Source organism: Plecotus auritus (genome assembly GCF_963455305.1).
Source record: "Plecotus auritus genome assembly, chromosome: 2".
In the NCBI taxonomy this organism is placed as follows: domain Eukaryota; kingdom Metazoa; phylum Chordata; class Mammalia; order Chiroptera; family Vespertilionidae; genus Plecotus; species Plecotus auritus.
In genome coordinates this window covers 53072202-53091173 of record NC_137771.1, presented here as the reverse complement: position 1 = coordinate 53091173, position 18972 = coordinate 53072202, and the positions used below count along the sequence as shown (strand labels likewise).

Genomic DNA, 18972 nt, shown 5'->3' with positions numbered 1-18972 from the left:
CCTCAACAAAATTCTAGCAAATCAGATCCAGCATTACATTAGAAAGATCATACACCATGACCAAGTGAAATTTATTCCAGGGATGCAAGGATGGTACAATATCTGCAAATCAATAAATGTGATGCATCACATAAACAAATTGAGAGACAAATATCACATAATCATATCAATCAATGCAGAAAAAGCATTTGACAAAATCCAACACCCTTTCTTGATAAAAACTTTCAGCAAAGTGGGAATAGAGGGATCATACCTCAACATAATAAAAGCCTTATATGACAAACCTACAGCAAACATCATACTCAATGGGCAAAAACTAAACTCATTTCCCCTATGAATGGGACCAAGACAGGGATGCCCACTTTCACCACTCCTGTTTGACATAGTACTGGAAATGCTAGCCATAATGATCAGACAAGAAGAAGAAATAAAAGGCAACAAAATTGGAAAAGAAGAAGTAAAACTGTCCTCATTCGCAGATGACATGATACTATACATAGAAAACCCCAAAGACTCCATCAAAAAACTACAAGACCTAATAAATGAATTCAGCAATGTAGCAGGATACAAAATTAACATGCATACATTTATGGCCTTTTTATACACGAATAATGAACTCACAGAAAGAGAAACTAAAAAACAATTTCATTTTACCACTGCACCAAAAAAATTAAGATACCTAGGAATAAATTTAACTAAGGATGTAAAAGACCTGTACTCAGAAAACTACATGACATTGAAAAAAGAGATAGAGGAAGACATAAATAAATGGAAGAACATACCATTCATGGATTGGTAGAATCAACATCATTAAAATGTCCATGCTACCCAAAGCAAACTACAGATTCAATGCAACCCCATTAAAATACCAAGGGCATATTTCAAAGATCTAGAACAAACTCTCCAAAAATTCATCTGGAATGAAAAAAAAAAAACCCGAATAGACACAGCAATCCTGAGAAAGAAGAACAAAGTTGGAGGGATCACAATACCAGATATGAAGCTATATTACCAAGTCACGGTTCTCAAAACTGCATTGTACTGGCACAAGAACAGATATATAGACCAATGGAACAGAACAGAGCGCCCATAAATCGACCATAGCCATTATGCTCAATTAATATTTGACAAAGGAGGCAAGAGCATACAATGGAATCAAGACAGTCTCTTCAATAAATGGTGCTGAGAAATTTAGACAGATACATGCAAAAAAGGGAAACTAGATCACCAACTTACCCCATACACAAAAACAAACTCAAAATAGCTAAAGGATGAATGTAAGACGGGAAACCATAAAAATCCTACAAGACTCCGTAGGCAGCAAAATAGCAGACATATGTCATAGCAATATCTTTTCCAACACAGCTCCTGGGGCAATGGAGACTAAGGAGAAAATAAGCAAATGGGACTACATCAAAATAAAAAGCTTCTGCACAGCAAAAGAAACCATCAACAAAACAACAAGAAAGCCCACTGCACGGGAGAACATATTTGCCAATGATATCAATGATAAAGGTTTAATCTCCAAAATTTACAGAGAATTCATACAACTTAACAAAAGGAAGATAAACAATCCAATCATAAAATGGGCAAAGGACCTAAATAGACACTTTTCAAAAGAGGACATACAGAAAGCCAAGAAACATATGAAAACATGCTCAAAGTCACTAATCATCCGAGAGATGCAAATCAAAACAACAATGAGATACCATCTCACATCTGTCAGAATGGCTATCATCAACAAATCAACAAATGACAAGTGCTGGTGAGGATGTGGAGAAAAAGGAACAGTCGTGTATTGCTGGTAGGAATGCAGACTGGTGCAGCCACTGTGGAAGACAGTATGGAGTTTCCTCAAAAAGTTAAAAATGGCCCTAGCTGGTTTGGCTCAGTGGATAGAGCATTGGCTTGCTGACTGAAGGGTCCCGGGTGTGATTCCAGTCAAGGGCACATGCCTGGGTTGCAGGCTCGATCCCCAGTAGGGGGCGTTCAAGAGGCAGCCAATCAATGATTCTCTCTCATCATTGATGTTTCTATCTCCCTCTTCCTTCCTCTCTGAAATCAATAAAAATATATTTTAAAAAAAGTTAAAAATGGAACTCCCATTTGACCCAGTGATCCCACTTCTAGGACTATATCCCAAGAAACCAGAAACACCAACCAGAAATGATAATATGCACCCCTATGTTCATGGCAGCACAATTTAATTTACAATAGCTAAGATTTGGAAACAACCTAAGTGCCCATCAGCAGATGAATGGATTAAAAAACTGTGGTACATCTACCCAATGCAATACTGCACTGCTATAAAAAAGAAGGAACTTTTACCATTTGCAACAGCATGGATCAAACTGGAGAGCATTATGCTAAGTGAAATAAGCCAGTCAGAGAAAGTTACATATCACATGATCTCACTCATATGTGGGATATAATGATCAACATAAACTGATGAACAAAAATAGATCCAGAGACAAATAGCAGGGGAGGTGTTGGGGGGAGGTTAGAGAGCAACCAAAAGACTTGTATGCATGCATATTAGCATAACCAATGGACACAGACACTGGGGTGGTGGGGGCTTGCCTGGGGTGGGAATGGCTGGGGGCGGGGCGGGGGGTCAATTGGGGAAAAGAGAGATATATGTAAAACTTTAGACAATAAAATATTAAATTTTAAAAAGAGCTGTACATTCATTTATGATTAAGACTATACATAAATTTTAATGGACTAATGTTTTGCAAAAACACGGGATCTACATTACTTTGAGAAGATGTCATTACCTTTTGTCTTAGATTGGAATTTTGCTATTTGCTTGCTTGTTTGAATTTCCTTCCTTCTTTTGGGTATCCTTAAATCCCAGTCTGAGGCCTAGAAAGACAAGCCCACTGGTTTCTAATGACATTTAACTTCTCTAGGCATTTTTTTAAAAAGTGTATTATTCACTTTGCCTGCATTCAGGCATATGACCAATAGTAGCAATGATTTGGGGAATTATTTAATAACAACAGGGTCTCTTTCTTAATCCTCCATCTGAATTTAAGATAGGTATACAAAAGTTACAAATGAGGTAAATATAGATTAGCTCCATGAATGAAAAGCAAATATATAATAAAACATTAAAAATTATTTATAGATCAGTTAAAAAACAAATGTGTACCTAAGAAATTGAATATTTTGTATTTGATGATGAGCACCTATAATATTTTGACATTTTAAGCAATAAATTTAAATTTAATCTATGCATTTTAAGTCATTTTATAGCCAATATCATGTCAGCATATCTCTCATTTCAGAATCCTGTTGTTTAATCTATACCATTGCTATAGAGGAAATATGATAAGCATTACCATTTTGCCTTGGATTAGTTATCTACATGCCTAAAACATGCATGTACAGATATTTAAAAATGTATGCAAGTATCATTGAATGGATAGGAAAATTCCCAAAATCAACCATGTAGATAGAGTATGCCATGTTCCCTTTACACAGAGGTAAGATGACCTTTTTCAGTCAGGTTAGGTTTTTACTTTAGAGAATGATGATTTTTCATTCTTGGTTCTACAGAGGTGAGATGAACTTGAGAAATCATAATGAAGTAAAGTGACCTTTCCTCTCCTTTTCCTATTCAAGATATATGCGACCCTATCATCTAGACAGGCCATAAATTTTATCTGAGTAATATTCACTTTAATAAAGGAATATAAGTGAGGGGGTTTTCTTCCCTTCTTTTATTTTCAAGGAAAGCAGAAAATGAGTTAAAATAGTTCTTTGTATCTTCAATTATCCCCTTTCTTTGCTGTTTTTCATATAATTTATGTCAAAGGTAGGAATACATTACATTTGTATAATACATTGTGATATTCAAATCATTTTTATATATGGTAGTTTGCAAAATGTGCATATTTTTACATTTCATTTACATAGAGTCAACTCTTCAAACTTGGAGTGTTGCATGATAGAGATAGAAAAAAGAACGACATAAACATATAACAATAACTATTCAAATATGCAGACTTGTACACTGTTCTATCTATGAGTTTCAGAAAGACATACAATGGGATATACTTTGCTGTTCCTTCAATCGGTCTTCATTGCCATATGTCTCTGACAGTGTATCTCTCTAATCTAAACTATAGTCTCATGTTGAAGATATGTATTTAATATATCATAGTTCTAAAACTACTTCTTCATCTGGAGCTCAACCATGGATAGTGATATACAAACAATAGTCTGCACAAGAACACTTTTGGAACCTATATCCTGATGAGTATAATTTAAACCTTAACAAAAACTACCAATATATACATACTTACTTACAAATTATGCACATAAATTTCTGAACTGGTATATTGCATACATTAAATGAAGTACAACAGATAATATTTCAAAGATGAGATGCCAATGGACATTCTTAGATGGACTTTCTGTTGTTTTCTTCCCACACTCCAAAAGGTTACTTTGTACCAACCTTGGGGTACTTGCCCTCTCTTTTTGAGATTCGTTTAAAAGTATGGTAGTTTAAAGTGAGGAAGTTTAAGGAATTTTCAAGGGCAATTTTAATGACATGCAGCCTTTACCCTACATGCTGACTTTGCAATCTTACTACACATATATACTAGTAATCTTACCCATTCCTTGCACCATTTTAACTAAATTACACCTGAGGGGCAATTGTATCTCATAAAGGTTAAATGACTTGTTGAAGGAAAGTGCTGGATAAGGAGTAAAATCTAATTTCAAAGAAACTTAGAAGATGATGAATATGTTTATGGCTTTGGTGGTGATTCACAGGTGTACATATCCTCAATATATATGCAGGTTTGTATACATTACCTGTACAATACAGGGTGGGGCAAAAGTAGGTTTACAGTTTTGACTACGTGAAACACAGTTTATTCTTGTATTATTATTTATTAATTATTATATTATTTCCATATGAAAAATTGTAAACCTACTTTTGCCAAACCCTGTATAAATATATACAGCTTTGTACACTCAATAAAATGATTTTTAAAACAGCAGAAAACAAGACCAACTCCTAATTTCCTGACTCTTGTGCCAGAATATCCCTCATCTAGATTTCACACTACAACCTTGATTACTCAAAAGAGACTATAAATACACCTCTTCCCCTCTCTCTTTCTCTCATTCTTTCATCTCTCAAGAGTGAGCAGTCACATGTTTAGATTTAGAATGGTACCAGAAATAACTTCATTATGAACCCATGTTAAAATGATTTTCCTTGCCCAGCCAGTGTGGCTCAGTGTTTGAGTATTGACCAATGAACAAGAAGGTCACAGTTCGATTCCCAGTCAGGGCGCATGCCCGGGTTGCAGGCTCAAACCCCAGTGGGGGACATGTGGGAGGCATCCAATCAATGATTCTTTCTCATTATTTATGTTTCTCTCTCTCTCTTCCTCTCCCTTCCTCTGTGAAATCAATAAAAATATATTAAAAACAAAACAAAAAAACCCTCATCTTCTGTAATAGCTGCTTGACTTTCAGTGGACCTCTAGTCGCAAAACCAAGTTGTGAAATTGTGCCAATATGTGTTTCATCATCCCTTAATTAAAAAAAGAAAAAAAATGATTTTCCTTGCTAAACTCAGATTTTACTTCATTCAACAACATGTATTGGGCACTATCTGTGAGGTAATTTGAATATGTTTAAAGGAAATAAATTCCTGTATTGGAACTTGAATTTATAATGCTGTATCTCTATTATTTTACTGTGTTTATTTGTTATTTTATTAATTCCATTCTGTTGATATTTCACTTCTTTCAATAACCAAACTCTTATAAGCACAACTCCATCACCTATGTGATGACTTTATCATCTGAGGTCAGGAAGATAAAGGAAAAATATGTGAAACAAGTGGGAGCATTTCAACTACTGAGAACTGGAGGGCACGTGTCAATGCAAGACATAAATACACGTCTTTATATTTAAAACTTGGGTCTCAAACAACACTGAAAGTGGACCATCTCCAGCTTGCGTCCAATGACTTACAGTCTATAATTTGTCATAAAATTCATCACAGTGAATTAGGTACTAAGTCAGAAAATCTAAGGGAACTCTAAATTGAGTCTGGTAAAAGTGCATAGCAAGAGTCCATTCAACTCAAGTCAGAACAGTAACACATGCTTTAGGGAAAGGTAACTTCTGTGCTGGACACTGAAGGGTGAACAGCCTTTACATACATTGCAAGGGATCAAAAATAATCACAGGCAAGAAAACAACTGTGGCAATGTCACACACCATGATGTGAAGAGTTTTTTGTGTGCTTGTGGTGCAGGATGTGAAATCAGGTGTAATAAGAGGTAAGGTTAGAAAGTCACTCAGGGCAAGAATTGGAAGGTCTTAAATATCATGATAAGACATTCGACTTTTATTCCATAGGCATTGGGAAGGCATTGAAGAGCTTTTCACAGGTAGTAAAATGACCCACTCCCTGTCTCACAAATGTTTCTTGGAGCAATTGGGAGAAATAGAAGGGAAAAATACGTAATTGATTGAAGCTAGGGTATTTGTTGTGCAGTTGGAAATAAAAAACAGCAAGAGAGGAAAGGTGGTATTTGTATATTTCAGTGACTGATTAGATACAACAAAATGACAATCTGAAGCTATCCCAAGTTTTCTATCTCAATAACAAGGTGAATGGTGAAGCCATTATCTGAGGCTGGGAACACAGGAAAAGTGATTTGGGTGGGATCGGGCTGAGTTTGGTTTGGGACACACTGATACCAAGATGTTAATATTTCTCCTGAGTAAGGGAGCATCCCTGAAAGATCTCTCACACACACATGTTTGTATCTTTCCATAATGCCAAGTTTATTAGGATAGAAGCTCCAATAGGCCAATAGAGTCACATGCATGTGACACAGAGAAAGGGAGCTTAGCTGATAGAAGTAAGCAGCAAGCGTCTGGCACAGAGTCCCTTCATTGGCCACCCTCAAAGGTGGACAGGCAGTTGTCTCTCTTAAGCCAGGTGTCTACAGTGGTGGCACATATCCCCTGGAGTGAAAGTCTGGCAGGACTCCGAGTATGATCCATGGTACAGCCAAGCTGGAGCATTGGGTGGATGGAGCTCTGAGATTTTATAGTTCACCAGGGGTGGAAGTTCCACTCATATTGGTGTGCAGATGGAGTCCTTATCGCGGCATCCAGACTTGTGGTTTGGGGCATTCACGACCCATCTTAAAGGTGTTCCCATTACATCCCATTAACCTCAGTCTTGACATAGCACTTGACATAATTGTCATGGCAGACAGTGAGTCCAAATTGTCCAAGGTGTCCAAGAAGTCCATTCTGCTCTTGATCTATACAATACTGCATACACAGCCTCACATCCCCCTGGAATGTGTTCGTGTCCTTAAATTTATAGTTAAATTTTTAAATAAATGTCTGAACTTCTACTTGAATCCTTTTCGTTGTTCTTCATTGTCCCTAGAATAAGGTCCCTAACACCGTAGTATGGTATGATAGACCTTCATGTTTTATTCCCTGTTTACCTCTCTGGCTATGCATCTTGCCTTCCTATCCTCTCACAATAGGGATGATAGCCATCTGAAATATTTTATTTCCCAAACTGTGGCATGGTCTTTGTCTTTCAGGCCTTTTCATATGTCGACCCCTTATAATATCTTCCACGTGTACACTCTTGCCTGGTTACCTTTGGCTTGCTTTATCCCACTAGTCCTTAAGTCTCAATTGAGATGTCACCTTCTCCAGGAAAACTACCCTGAGCCTTTTTCACTATTGGAGGAAGCTCTCCAGGAGTACTCCCATGAACTTATCTCTATAAAGCACTTATTAAACCATATACACCTTTTTTTTTACTTGTCCATCACTCCTTCTACACTATAATCTACCTAAGAGTGAGGATTCTGCCTTATTCACCATTGTTCACTGCCTCTAACATAGTGTATTCGAAAACACTATGTTGTAATAATGAGTTGTGTAGCCTTGTAATAACAGTAAAGTATAGCCATTCTTATTTTAATACACTTTCAAACTGGTAAGAGGATATTAGTACAAATGCATCCTGTCACCATAGATTGTGTGATGCTGTAAACCTAATATATGGTTACAGAAAGAAAGATGGTTTCTATTGCTCAAGTCCGACTTCGAGGATTTTTATTTTGTGAATGTGGTCTCTGCAAAATGCTTGTGTTAGTATATTATAGGATGAAATTTGACATTAAAATCATGGACACATTGATGTTAGCAAAGCAGTTCAAGCAAAGGGGAGAGATCTAGTCAGAGGCCAGGTTGTCAGGGATACAAGATTCACTGCAGTCAGGAGAGGATTGACACCTGCACTGTAGACTTTGTATATTCGATGTAGGGTTAAAAGGCAATATCTTCCCCAAACTGTCACAAGTAAAGCAGCTCAAAGGTCTCTAATCTAAAATAATTAATTTCATTAAAATTGATAAAGTAAATAAGACATTTTAAATAGCCTAATAAAGTCTAAATCATTAAAGTGTCCTAATATAATAGCATTAATATATTCAAATGTGCAACTAAAGATAGATAACCCTTGGGGCTAAGACAGTGATGCATGATATTCTTCAGTCTGTTTCTAGGAATAACTGATAGCATATTGTTTTTGAGCCTTGAGTACCAAGCAACATGATAAACCAATAGGTTGCTATAGCAGCATGTTCACGAAAATTTTAATTTCTCTCTAGTTTCTTACTCCTCCTTTTAACTTTTTTAAAAATCTACCCTGCACATCTGTGAAAAGCCTAGATGAGGTTGATAATGCTCATGTAGCTGATAGAGAGTGGCACGTCTTAAAATCATGATGCCATGATCCTTTTAGTTACCCTCCTACATCTTTTCTTTAAAAATAATTTCCTGTGTGCTCAATATTTAATATTTTGCTGCCATCTGAGAGGAAATGTATCTGTTCTGTCTAAGAAACAGACCCTATCATTAAACAATAATAACACCTATCATATATCTAGTGCCTATTTCATTTGATATATATATGTGCATAGATATTACAATTTATATATTTAAAAACCACTCTTATATCAACACTTTGAGATTGCCTTTATTTTTTTCCAATTTCACAGGTGAAAAAACTAAAATTTATTAAAATGTGAAAACAATGTATTCAGTGAAGCATATAACAATTACTCACTGTGTACCTACTAAATACCTGGCACTATGCTGCATACTTGGAATACAGTGAATAGCAACACCAACCAGGAATATTGCCCTAGTAGAGTTGCATTCTAGGGGAATATTGACAGCAATCAAAAATAATATTAATATATAAAACTTACAACTGAAGTGGTATCACCAAGAGAAGTATTTGATATGATGATGTGTGCCACACCAGCACCGTCAAGGGTTTGGCGAGCCTGAGGGAGAGCCGGCAAAGGATGAAGAAAAGACAGACAAAGAGAATAAGTTGGGTCTAGGTGGATCTGTGCATGACTGAGACCACAGAACAGATCCAGACTGCAAACTGATGCTTTATTTTATAGTCAGAGGTAAACAAGGTAATTTACAATGTTCTTGTAAGTTTCACTTGTTGTGGCAGCATTTGCTGCACCTCCCACAGCCCATTAGCTACTCAGGAAAGATCTAGGGAGCAGCCACAAGATCAAGCTTAATTATGCTAAGAGGGCTGTGCCCTCTAAGCTGGGACTTGTTTGTGGCTTTGCCAGCAGATCAGTCTGAGGCTTAACCCTATAACCGCTCCCTACAATGATGACTTGACAATAACTCTGTAGCATCACTAGCACTTGAACTTTAGAAACAATTTTGGAATTACTTAAAAATATTGCATTCTTGCTACTTGTCTAAGTTGTATTTTTCTGCCATTCTAATTACATGTTGCATGTATACTATACGGTGAGATTATCACCCAAATATTTAGTGAATCTAGGGGGAGAAAACAAACATTAATTGATACTGAAGGTTTGTGTGTTGGGGGATATAGTTTGAGAAGAGAGGAAGGCAGCAGCTCATTTCTTTTTTTTTTTTTTTTTTTTTTTTTTTTTATGTAATAATGTTTACTTTGGATTTATATTAGTTCACACAAACACTCCATCCATGCTTTTGTTCTGGCCCTCCGGTCCAGTTTAAGAACCCATTGTGGCCCTCGAGTCAAAAAGTTTGCCCACCCTGGTCTATGTAAACCAAATATATCCCAAATATTATCATTTCAACTTGTAATCAATATAAAAATTATTAATGATTGTCAGGAACCAATTCCAACATGTCATAATTACAAAAGTTTCATCAAAAGGTTGGTGAAGCTTGGGGAGCTCAACAAGGGCTGAGCCACAAATGTAGTTTACCTGTTGGAACAGCAGATACATGCAAAAAAATGAAACTAGATCACCAACTTACACCATACACAAAAATAAACTCAAAATGGGTACAGGACTTAAATATAAGACGGGAAACCATAAAAATACTAGAGGAATCCACAGGCAGCAAAATCTCAGACATTTGCCAAAAGAACTTTTTCAGTGATACTGCCCCTAGGGCAATGGAAGCCAAACAGAAAATAAACAAATGGGACTACATCAAAATAAAAAGCTTTTGCACAGCAAAAGAAACCATCAACAAAACAACAAGAAACCCCACTGTATGGGAGAACATATTTGCAAATGGTATCACTGATAAAGGTTTAATTTCCAACATCTACAGGCAGCTTATACAACTTAATAAAAGGAAGATAAATGATCCAATAAAAAAATGGGCAACGGACCTAAATAGAAGCTTTTCGAAAGAAGACAGAAGGAAGGCCAAGAGACACATGAAAACATGCTCAAAGTCACTAATTATCCGAGAGATGCAAATCAAAACAACAATGCGATACCATCTCACACCTGTCAGAATGGCTATCATCAACAAATCAACAAACGACAAGTGTTGGCGAGGATGCGGAGAAAAAGGAACCCTCGTGCACTGCTGGTGGGAATGCAGACTGGTGCAGCCACTGTGGAGAACAGTATGGAGTTTCCTCAAAAAACTGAAAATTGAACTCCCATTTGACCCAGTAATCCCACTCCTAGGAATATATCCTAAGAAACCAGAAACACCAATCAGAAAGGATATATGCACCCCTATGTTCATAGCAGCACAATTTACAATAGCTAAGATTTGGAAACAGCCTAGGTGCCCATCAGCAGATGACTGGATCAGAAAACTATGGTACATCTACACAATGGAATACTATGCTGCCGTAAAAAAGAAGGAATTACTACCATTTGTAGGCACTTGGATGGAATTAGAGAACATTATGCTAAGTGAAATAAGCCAGTCAATGAAAGAAAAATACCACATGATCCCACTCATTTGGGGATAATGAAAAACATTATAAACTGATGAACAAAAAGATAGTTACAGAGGCAGTAAAGCATCAAACAAACTGTCAAATTACAGTGGTAAGGTTAGGGAGAGGTGGGGGAAATAAGAGATCAACTGAAGGACTTATATGCATGTATATAAGAGTAACCAACGGATGCAAAACATTGGGGGGTGAGGGCATGTATGGGAGTGGGGTGGGGGTGGGGGGCAATGGTAAGATATGTACACATATAATACCTTAATAAAAATTTGAAAAAAAAAGAAAGGCATTGGGGATCAGAGGAGCTTCAGCTAAAGGAGCTAAAGACTACCCCTTGACTCAGGACCCAGTGCTTTTTATTAACACAATTTGTCCTATGGCAAGGTGGAGACATATACTTCAAAGGGTAAGGTTTCAAAGGGTAGGGTTTACAGAAGCATTGTCAGATTGGGGAATAGCCTACAGCTGTTCAGGTGTTTGGCCAACAGGAGGCAATAACATGTAGATTAAAATGCCCTGAGCTGTCTGGCAGCAAGCAATCCTATTCAGGTTTGGAGCAGCTCATTTCTTGTTTCTCAGAGTAGCCTGGAGAGGCAGACTCTTTTGGAGGCTGAAGACAGCCTCTCTAAGAGGCTGCACTGATGCACATAACTAGCCCCAAAATAATAGTTAAGGGTCCAAGGAAACCTCCAAATAGGTCCCTAAATTGAACCTACATTTCTCTTTGACTTTCTACCCCATTAGATTCACCCCATGGATTGAACTTGGTATTTGTATATTTCAGATGCAACATAACACTTGATTTTAGCTCCATTTGTTTTATTTGCTGGTTTGAGTTGATTTCCTTGAACCAAGATGATGATTTCTGACTTCTCCAAACATAAAAGCAATATTCTTGTTCTTACTTAGTAATTTGAATACCAATAGCTACTTGGGGAGAATACCAATAGTAGTAAGAAAATCTGGATCTGAATTTTGGTTTTGTCGCTTATCAGTTGGTACAAGATGAATTAACTTAAACTTTCTAAACTTCTTATATTTCATCTGTAAAATGGTCTAATAATACTTACCTTCTAGGCTTGATATGAAGAATAGTTGACATACATTTGAAAATACTTAAATGTTTTCTGAATGTCAACTTCCCATACTTTTAACATCAACCTTTTTTTTTTGTGCAATTCTAAAAATCTTTGTTAGATTACTTCAGTCATAAATGTGTTAAGAACAGCTAACATGTTCCACAAATAAAAAGCATTCATACTCACAATGAGAAGACTAGAAATACAACCATGATTTAGAGCCAAAATATATGTAAGCGAGAATTCTGTCATTGAGAGGGGCATTATGAAGTGTATTGTGCAAGGATCTATATGCCATCCCAATCTCATCTTCAGATTTTCATGTGGATCTAAGGTCCCTTAGATAATAACCATGTCACATCTCTTCCTCCCCTTGGTTTCTAAACCAGTGTCTCAAGGACAGGAGGTACTCAATTTGGTGACCAAATCACACTTCATTTCCATTAAGACCATATCAGAGTCCTACCACTATCACTGGACTGCTTCAGTGCTGCGGGCTGGCCCTGCACCTGCACAATCGACCTCCAGGTTGTCTATTCCTACAGGAAAAATTCAGGACATGAATCCAGGTGAAAGTAAGAGTAAGTTTATTACAGCTTGGGACTCTGTGGCAAAGGAAGGGCCCCTGGAGACAAGATCAGGGGGTAAGCTTAGGAGAAGCTGCCACTGCCCACTGCTCCTCTGTAACTTCCACCAATGGAGTATATATGGCACTCAAGAGGTACTCAAGAGGTGGTATGAGCTAAAGATATAATTCAAACAAGGAGATTTAGAAAAAGTCATGGGTAATGGTGAGGCAGGTTAGTAAAAAAAAAGTAAAAGTCTCATGCAGACCCTCAGAGCTTAGGATAGAAGAAGCAAATTACATGCCTGACGAAAGGGGAGCAAGGACATGGTCAAAGAGCACTTGCTGGGGTCCTTTGTCCTGAGGGTTTTATCTATTTTCTATAGGTGGGAATTTTAGGGGAGATCCCAGGGGAGGGTATCAACAGAATATTCATTAGATTTCTGGGCATGTCGTTTAGTATGCTGATGTATTAAAATGAGCACATTGGTTAGTTTCATCTCTATCTTGGATTAATCTGGCTATAACTGTGTTGTTGATTTTTAATTATCTACCACCCTGACTAAGGTGATTTAAACTACCTGCTCTTAGATGTCTTTGGTTAGAGAGTAGGATAATAGAGTTTTGTGATTTATCAGCTGGCTATTAATTGCTCAGCTGTTCTGGCATTCCACTTGCCAGGGAATTTTCCTTTTTTTTTTCTTTTTTACTAACCTGCCTCACCATTACCCATGACTTTTTCTAAATCTCCTTGTTTGAATTATATCTTTAGCTCATACCACCTCTTGAGTGCCATATATACTCCATTGGTGGAAGTTACATTTCTTTCTGTAAAAAAATGACTTGTATGATTTAAGAACTGTCTTTCATCTATGCTATGCTAATACCCAAAGATCAATTAATAAGAATTGATCTTATTCAGTTATATAATGTAATATATTATTATCTTACTCCTTTATAAATAAAGTCTTATGAAAGTTATACCATTATTTGCGAACATCTCTACCACTCCTATTTCAAGTTATTTTAATATTATAAATATTGTCATCTGATATTCTCATATATGTTTCTTATATTAGCAATGGAGCTCTTCTGTGACTATTTGCAGCTGAAAGTTAGATCTCTAGAAATATTTATTGTTAGTGCTGACATGGAAAGGCAGATAATAAATAAAAGCCTCAAAATGTGTAGTGAGGCTGAATTTATAAAAATAAAATGGATGAGGTCTGGTGTAAGTTGGTCCATTTATTTTCACAATCTTAGCAATCAGTGCCAATGGCTATGTGGTCAAGTTTGCTCTGGTGTTGCTGTGTGCTCCCTTGATAGCTATGGACTGAGAGAAAGTGATGATTGTAAAGTTTTTGAACATTTTATGAGTCAGAAATATAAGTATTTCTAGTTATTACCATACTTCCCTGACACTTCTATATACATACATACTAGTAAAAGGCTAATATGCAAAGTGTCCCCTTGGGAGTTTGACCAGGAGACTGGGAGTTTGATCACTCACTATGACATGCACTGACCACCAGGGGGTGGTACGGAACAAAGGAAGGCCCCAGCCCGCAGCAGGAAGGACCCAATTGGCCCTGATCACACCGGCCAGGCCTAGGGACCCTACCCATGCACGAATTTCATGCACCAGGCCTATAGTGAAAATGTAAGAGGTTGTCCTAATTCAGGACTAGTTAGTTGGTCAAGCTGTGTCACTGATAAGTTGGCAGCATCTTCTGGCAAAGCTAATATTCTGCAGTTCACAGATTTGAGGCATTAGCACAAGGCAGAGGTATAAGAATAAGGGCAATGGTCCTCAGTATATGTTTTAGTCCATTTGTGCTGCTATAACAAAATAGCACAGACTGAAATAGAAACAGCAGAAAATTATCTCACAGTTCTGGAAGCTGGAAGTCTGCGATTAAGGTGTCAGCATATCGGTGACGGTCCTCTTCTGGGTCGCAAACTTCCCGTTGTATCTTTACATTGCAGAAGGGGCTGGGGAATCCCTCTGAAGCCTCTTATAAAACTAATCCCTTTGTGACTTTTAAGCAACTCTCAAAGACCCCACCTACTAATACCATCACCTTTAGGGATTAGGATTTCAGCATATGAATTTTGGAGGACACAAACATTCAGGTTATAGTGGTATGGAACAAACTCCTATTGGTGACTGAGGGTAGGAGATCATAGTAATAGAAGAATCTTATAGCCATGAAGTCCACTGAATTGGAAAAATGGGAAAAAATAAAAATGGCCACACGTTTCTAAGAAAGCACCATATGCTGCAAATCTATTGCTAAAGGGAAGGAATGCCATATTTAACCCCTAGCCCAGCAAAATTAGTTTCTCTCTCTTTTGGGGGGAGGAGGACTATCAGAAAAAAAATGTCTCATTCTATAATCTAAGTCACCACAAAAATGGTTCCTTTAGAACTTGAAAGAATTAAGTGTTTAGAGAAAAGAGATACAGATCTCCAAATAAGGCAATATTCTGAATTTAGTTCTCTGGTTTTATTGAAAGGTATATTATAAACAATTTCTTGAGTTGCCACTTCAGATTTCACATCACTGATGCAAGGAAGTCTCGTTTCAAACAAGTCTGAAATGGATATAAAAAAATCTATGGGGCCAGGATCATCTGTGAACAGGCTCATATGTACATGCTTTAAACTGATCAAGCATTTTCTTTAACACATGATAACAATTCAATTTGGAAATTATATGTTTTTACTGGTAAAAAAGAATGATTCTCTTTATAAAAAATATAATTATATGAGACCATATTAAAACAAATCTGTTTCCTAAAGAAAAAAATAAGTACCATCAATTAAAGAACTCTTCTATTATTTGTTTTTTACAAAGGAGTAAAATTACATTAGAGCCATATTGATAAGACTTCCTGGTGTGGCTCAAATTTTTATATCCAGTAACTAAGAATAGATGTGTTCATCTTAACAGGGTGTCCCTTGTGATTAAAATACCCTCCATTGTAAACACTTGTTAATATACCTGATTCTTATCTTCAACTTTGACCTTCTCAAGGGCCTTCAAAAATCTTCAAAGAACATGTGTTGCCCAGCCTAGTCCCTAATCACAACATAAAACTCATCTTTGTAGCACTTTAATGACTATTATCAGAATTGATATAGCTGAGAAAGTTCTTTATTACCCCCACGATACCTGCAAGAAAATCACAGAGATGCACTCTTAAGAAGTCCACTCCATCTCAGAAGTCACTCTCCCTCAAGGTCAGCTTTGCCAAGGCTGTCGCAGCCGTCCACCAGGCAAAGATAGGTTCTGAAGTGATGCTTGAGGAGGCAGCATTTCTGAAACTCCCAACTACAAAAGAAAGGAAGCTTTGAATTCTCCAGTAATCTCAGAGAGGTGGCTTCCCCTAGAGCAGTGGTTCTCAACCTTTCTAATGTGCGACCCTTTAATACAGTTCCTCATGTTATGGTGACCCCCAACTGTAAAATTATTTTCATTGCTACTTCATAACTGTAATTTTGGTACTGTTAATGAATCGTAATGTAAATATCTGTGTTTTCCGATGGTCTTAGGCGACCCACAGGTTGAGAACTGCTGCTGTAGAGCCTAAGAGGGAAGAAACAACCCAGGGAAGATCCTTTTCTTTTTTATTGGCCATAATCACCTGCCAGGCTGATGTGAGCAGCAAGGGTTGGAGCACTGTTGTGCACTGCTGGCCAGAAGTCAAAAATGGGCCTGGACATTCAGAACATGGATATGATGCATGATTTAGCAACATCTGTGGCTTTGCCATCAGATGCATTAAAGGACAGAGAACTACAAGCCAGCTTAGAAAGATAGCCATAAGGAACATAAGCCCACAGTGCCTTGAAGTAACTCAAGGGAATATTGAATCTCAATATTCCCTTGAGATTTTCTCCCTAGAACCTAGCCAAGTGAAGACACTGACTGTTTCTCAATTATCTAGCAACAAAATTAATCTTGGTTTGATAGATGGAGCACAATGGGGTTTAGTAGTCTAGGGAGTTGCTAAGTTCTCTGGAAAATAATTCCATAGCATAAATAAGAACAAATTGATTTGAGCTATAATGCTTATGTTCTTAAAAACAATGAAATTGTGATTTTTTTAAAATATATGACATAAACTAATTCATTAAAGGCAAAGTTATTAATGTCATGCAGAAAAATATGCAATATCACTGAATTTAGCATACATTTTGATAGATTTACAATATGAGACAGAGGAGTAAAAGTTGCCATAGTCTTAATATGTTATGCCCTAATTTTTTAAAATATATTTTTATTTATTTTAGAGAGAGGGGGAGGAAGAGAGATAGAGAGATAGAAACATCAAGAGAGAAACATTGATCAGCTGATGTTTCTGCAAAACCCTTTCTGGGGATTGAGCCTGCAACCCAGGCATGTGCCCTGACAGGGAATCAAACCAGTGACCCCTGGGTTCCTAGGTCCACGCTCAACCCCTGAACCACAACGGCCAGGCTGTTATGCCCTAATTTCTTGTGTCAGAGTTTGAGACCATTAGGTTTATTGCTCAATTTAAAGTTTTTCAATATTTTTTTCAACTCAAAGCTTTATTAATCTGATTAAAGTTTGAGTTTTAGATAAGCCAAATCCAGCTAGTACATGAACTATAAGTAATTTCCAGAGTAATCAAGGATGACTGCTTATTTTAATCTGCATTTAACTGCAGTGTATTTTACCTAAATTCAGATGCAAGTCACATAACATAATGTAAAGAATTTCAATCTAGACTCTCAGGGGAATGCCATTTATTAACATCTTTAAAATTAAAGAAATATTTAGTGCTAAAACTTGAACACATTAAAAGGTAAAACTAACATGTGCCTACATAGCCCATATCAGCACATCTTTTTTTACAATAAACAGAGGGGCTAGTTAAGGAGAAGTTATTATCTGATTGACATCCTCATTACAGCAGAATTCATAATGAGAGAGAGAATTTATTGAAGGGGCACTGAAAGAAGCTTACCAATCCCTGTGGTGTCAGGACATCACCCAGACTCCATTGACTCTGAACTATTTATTATGGACTTAGGATACCACTATTAAGTGCAATGTAGGATTAAAATATAAAGTATGTCTAGACGGTTGTGCGTGAGGAATTTGAGTTTATTTGGGTTGAAAAGACCTGTGTTCATAGAAATTGCTGGAGAAAATAATTCAAGAATGTGGGTTTTGCTTTATAAATGCCACAACAATTTGGTAAGAAACAGGCAGAGTAAAAGAGAGGAGATTCATTTAAGGTGCATCAGAGAAAGAGAGATGGTACTAGATCAGACCTAAATGAGGAGGAAAGGCTCGATGGCAGAGATAAAAGAAGATGATGACTATTGAGTGTAGATTCAGGAAAAGAGTGAAACAGGTCTGGGCATAGCAAGCAGTGAGAACAATGAAGCTATACCAGCCAGGGTGAGAGTGAGGGCCTCTGCTGGTAGTCTGGAGAGAGATTAATGGGTAGTCCAGGTGGAATCTGGAAAAACTGAATCTATATTAAGGCCCAGAAACGATAAAGGACTGTTATAAGCATCTTCCTAAAATGTGGCAGAGATGAGACTCAACTTTAAATACTGTCCTCAGTACTATACTTCTGTCTCATTGTACATGGCAGCAGTAAAATGGTGTTGACCCTGGAATCACCTTATCTCAGTTGTAGGTTTAACTTTAATGGGAGTTATTCAATAATATCACCTGCCAGCCTTGGGCAAACTATGGCCTGCGGGCCGGATCTGGCTGTTCTATCCGGTTCTCTTGCTCTCCCCTCCACTCCTTTACTTTGAATTTATATTAGTTTACACAAACACTCCATCCATGCTTTTGTTCCTGCCCTCCGGTCCAGTTTAAGAACCCATTGTGGCCCTCGAGTCAAAAAGTTTGCCCACCCCTGGTCTAGACGTATCCCAACCAGTTTAATTAGAAACCATCAGTTTGTGCTTTTAATAGACTCTTTATATTTAATTTCTTCTACTCTTTCTTGACTTTAACAGATAA

At 37.2% G+C, this 18972-nt stretch overlaps 1 protein-coding gene across 1 annotated transcript in view; it reads left to right on the top strand.

The window, feature by feature from the left end:
- NEGR1 (neuronal growth regulator 1) overlaps nt 1–18972 on the top strand; it is a 917357-nt gene that overhangs the window by 699290 nt on the left and 199095 nt on the right. The window lies entirely within an intron of this gene.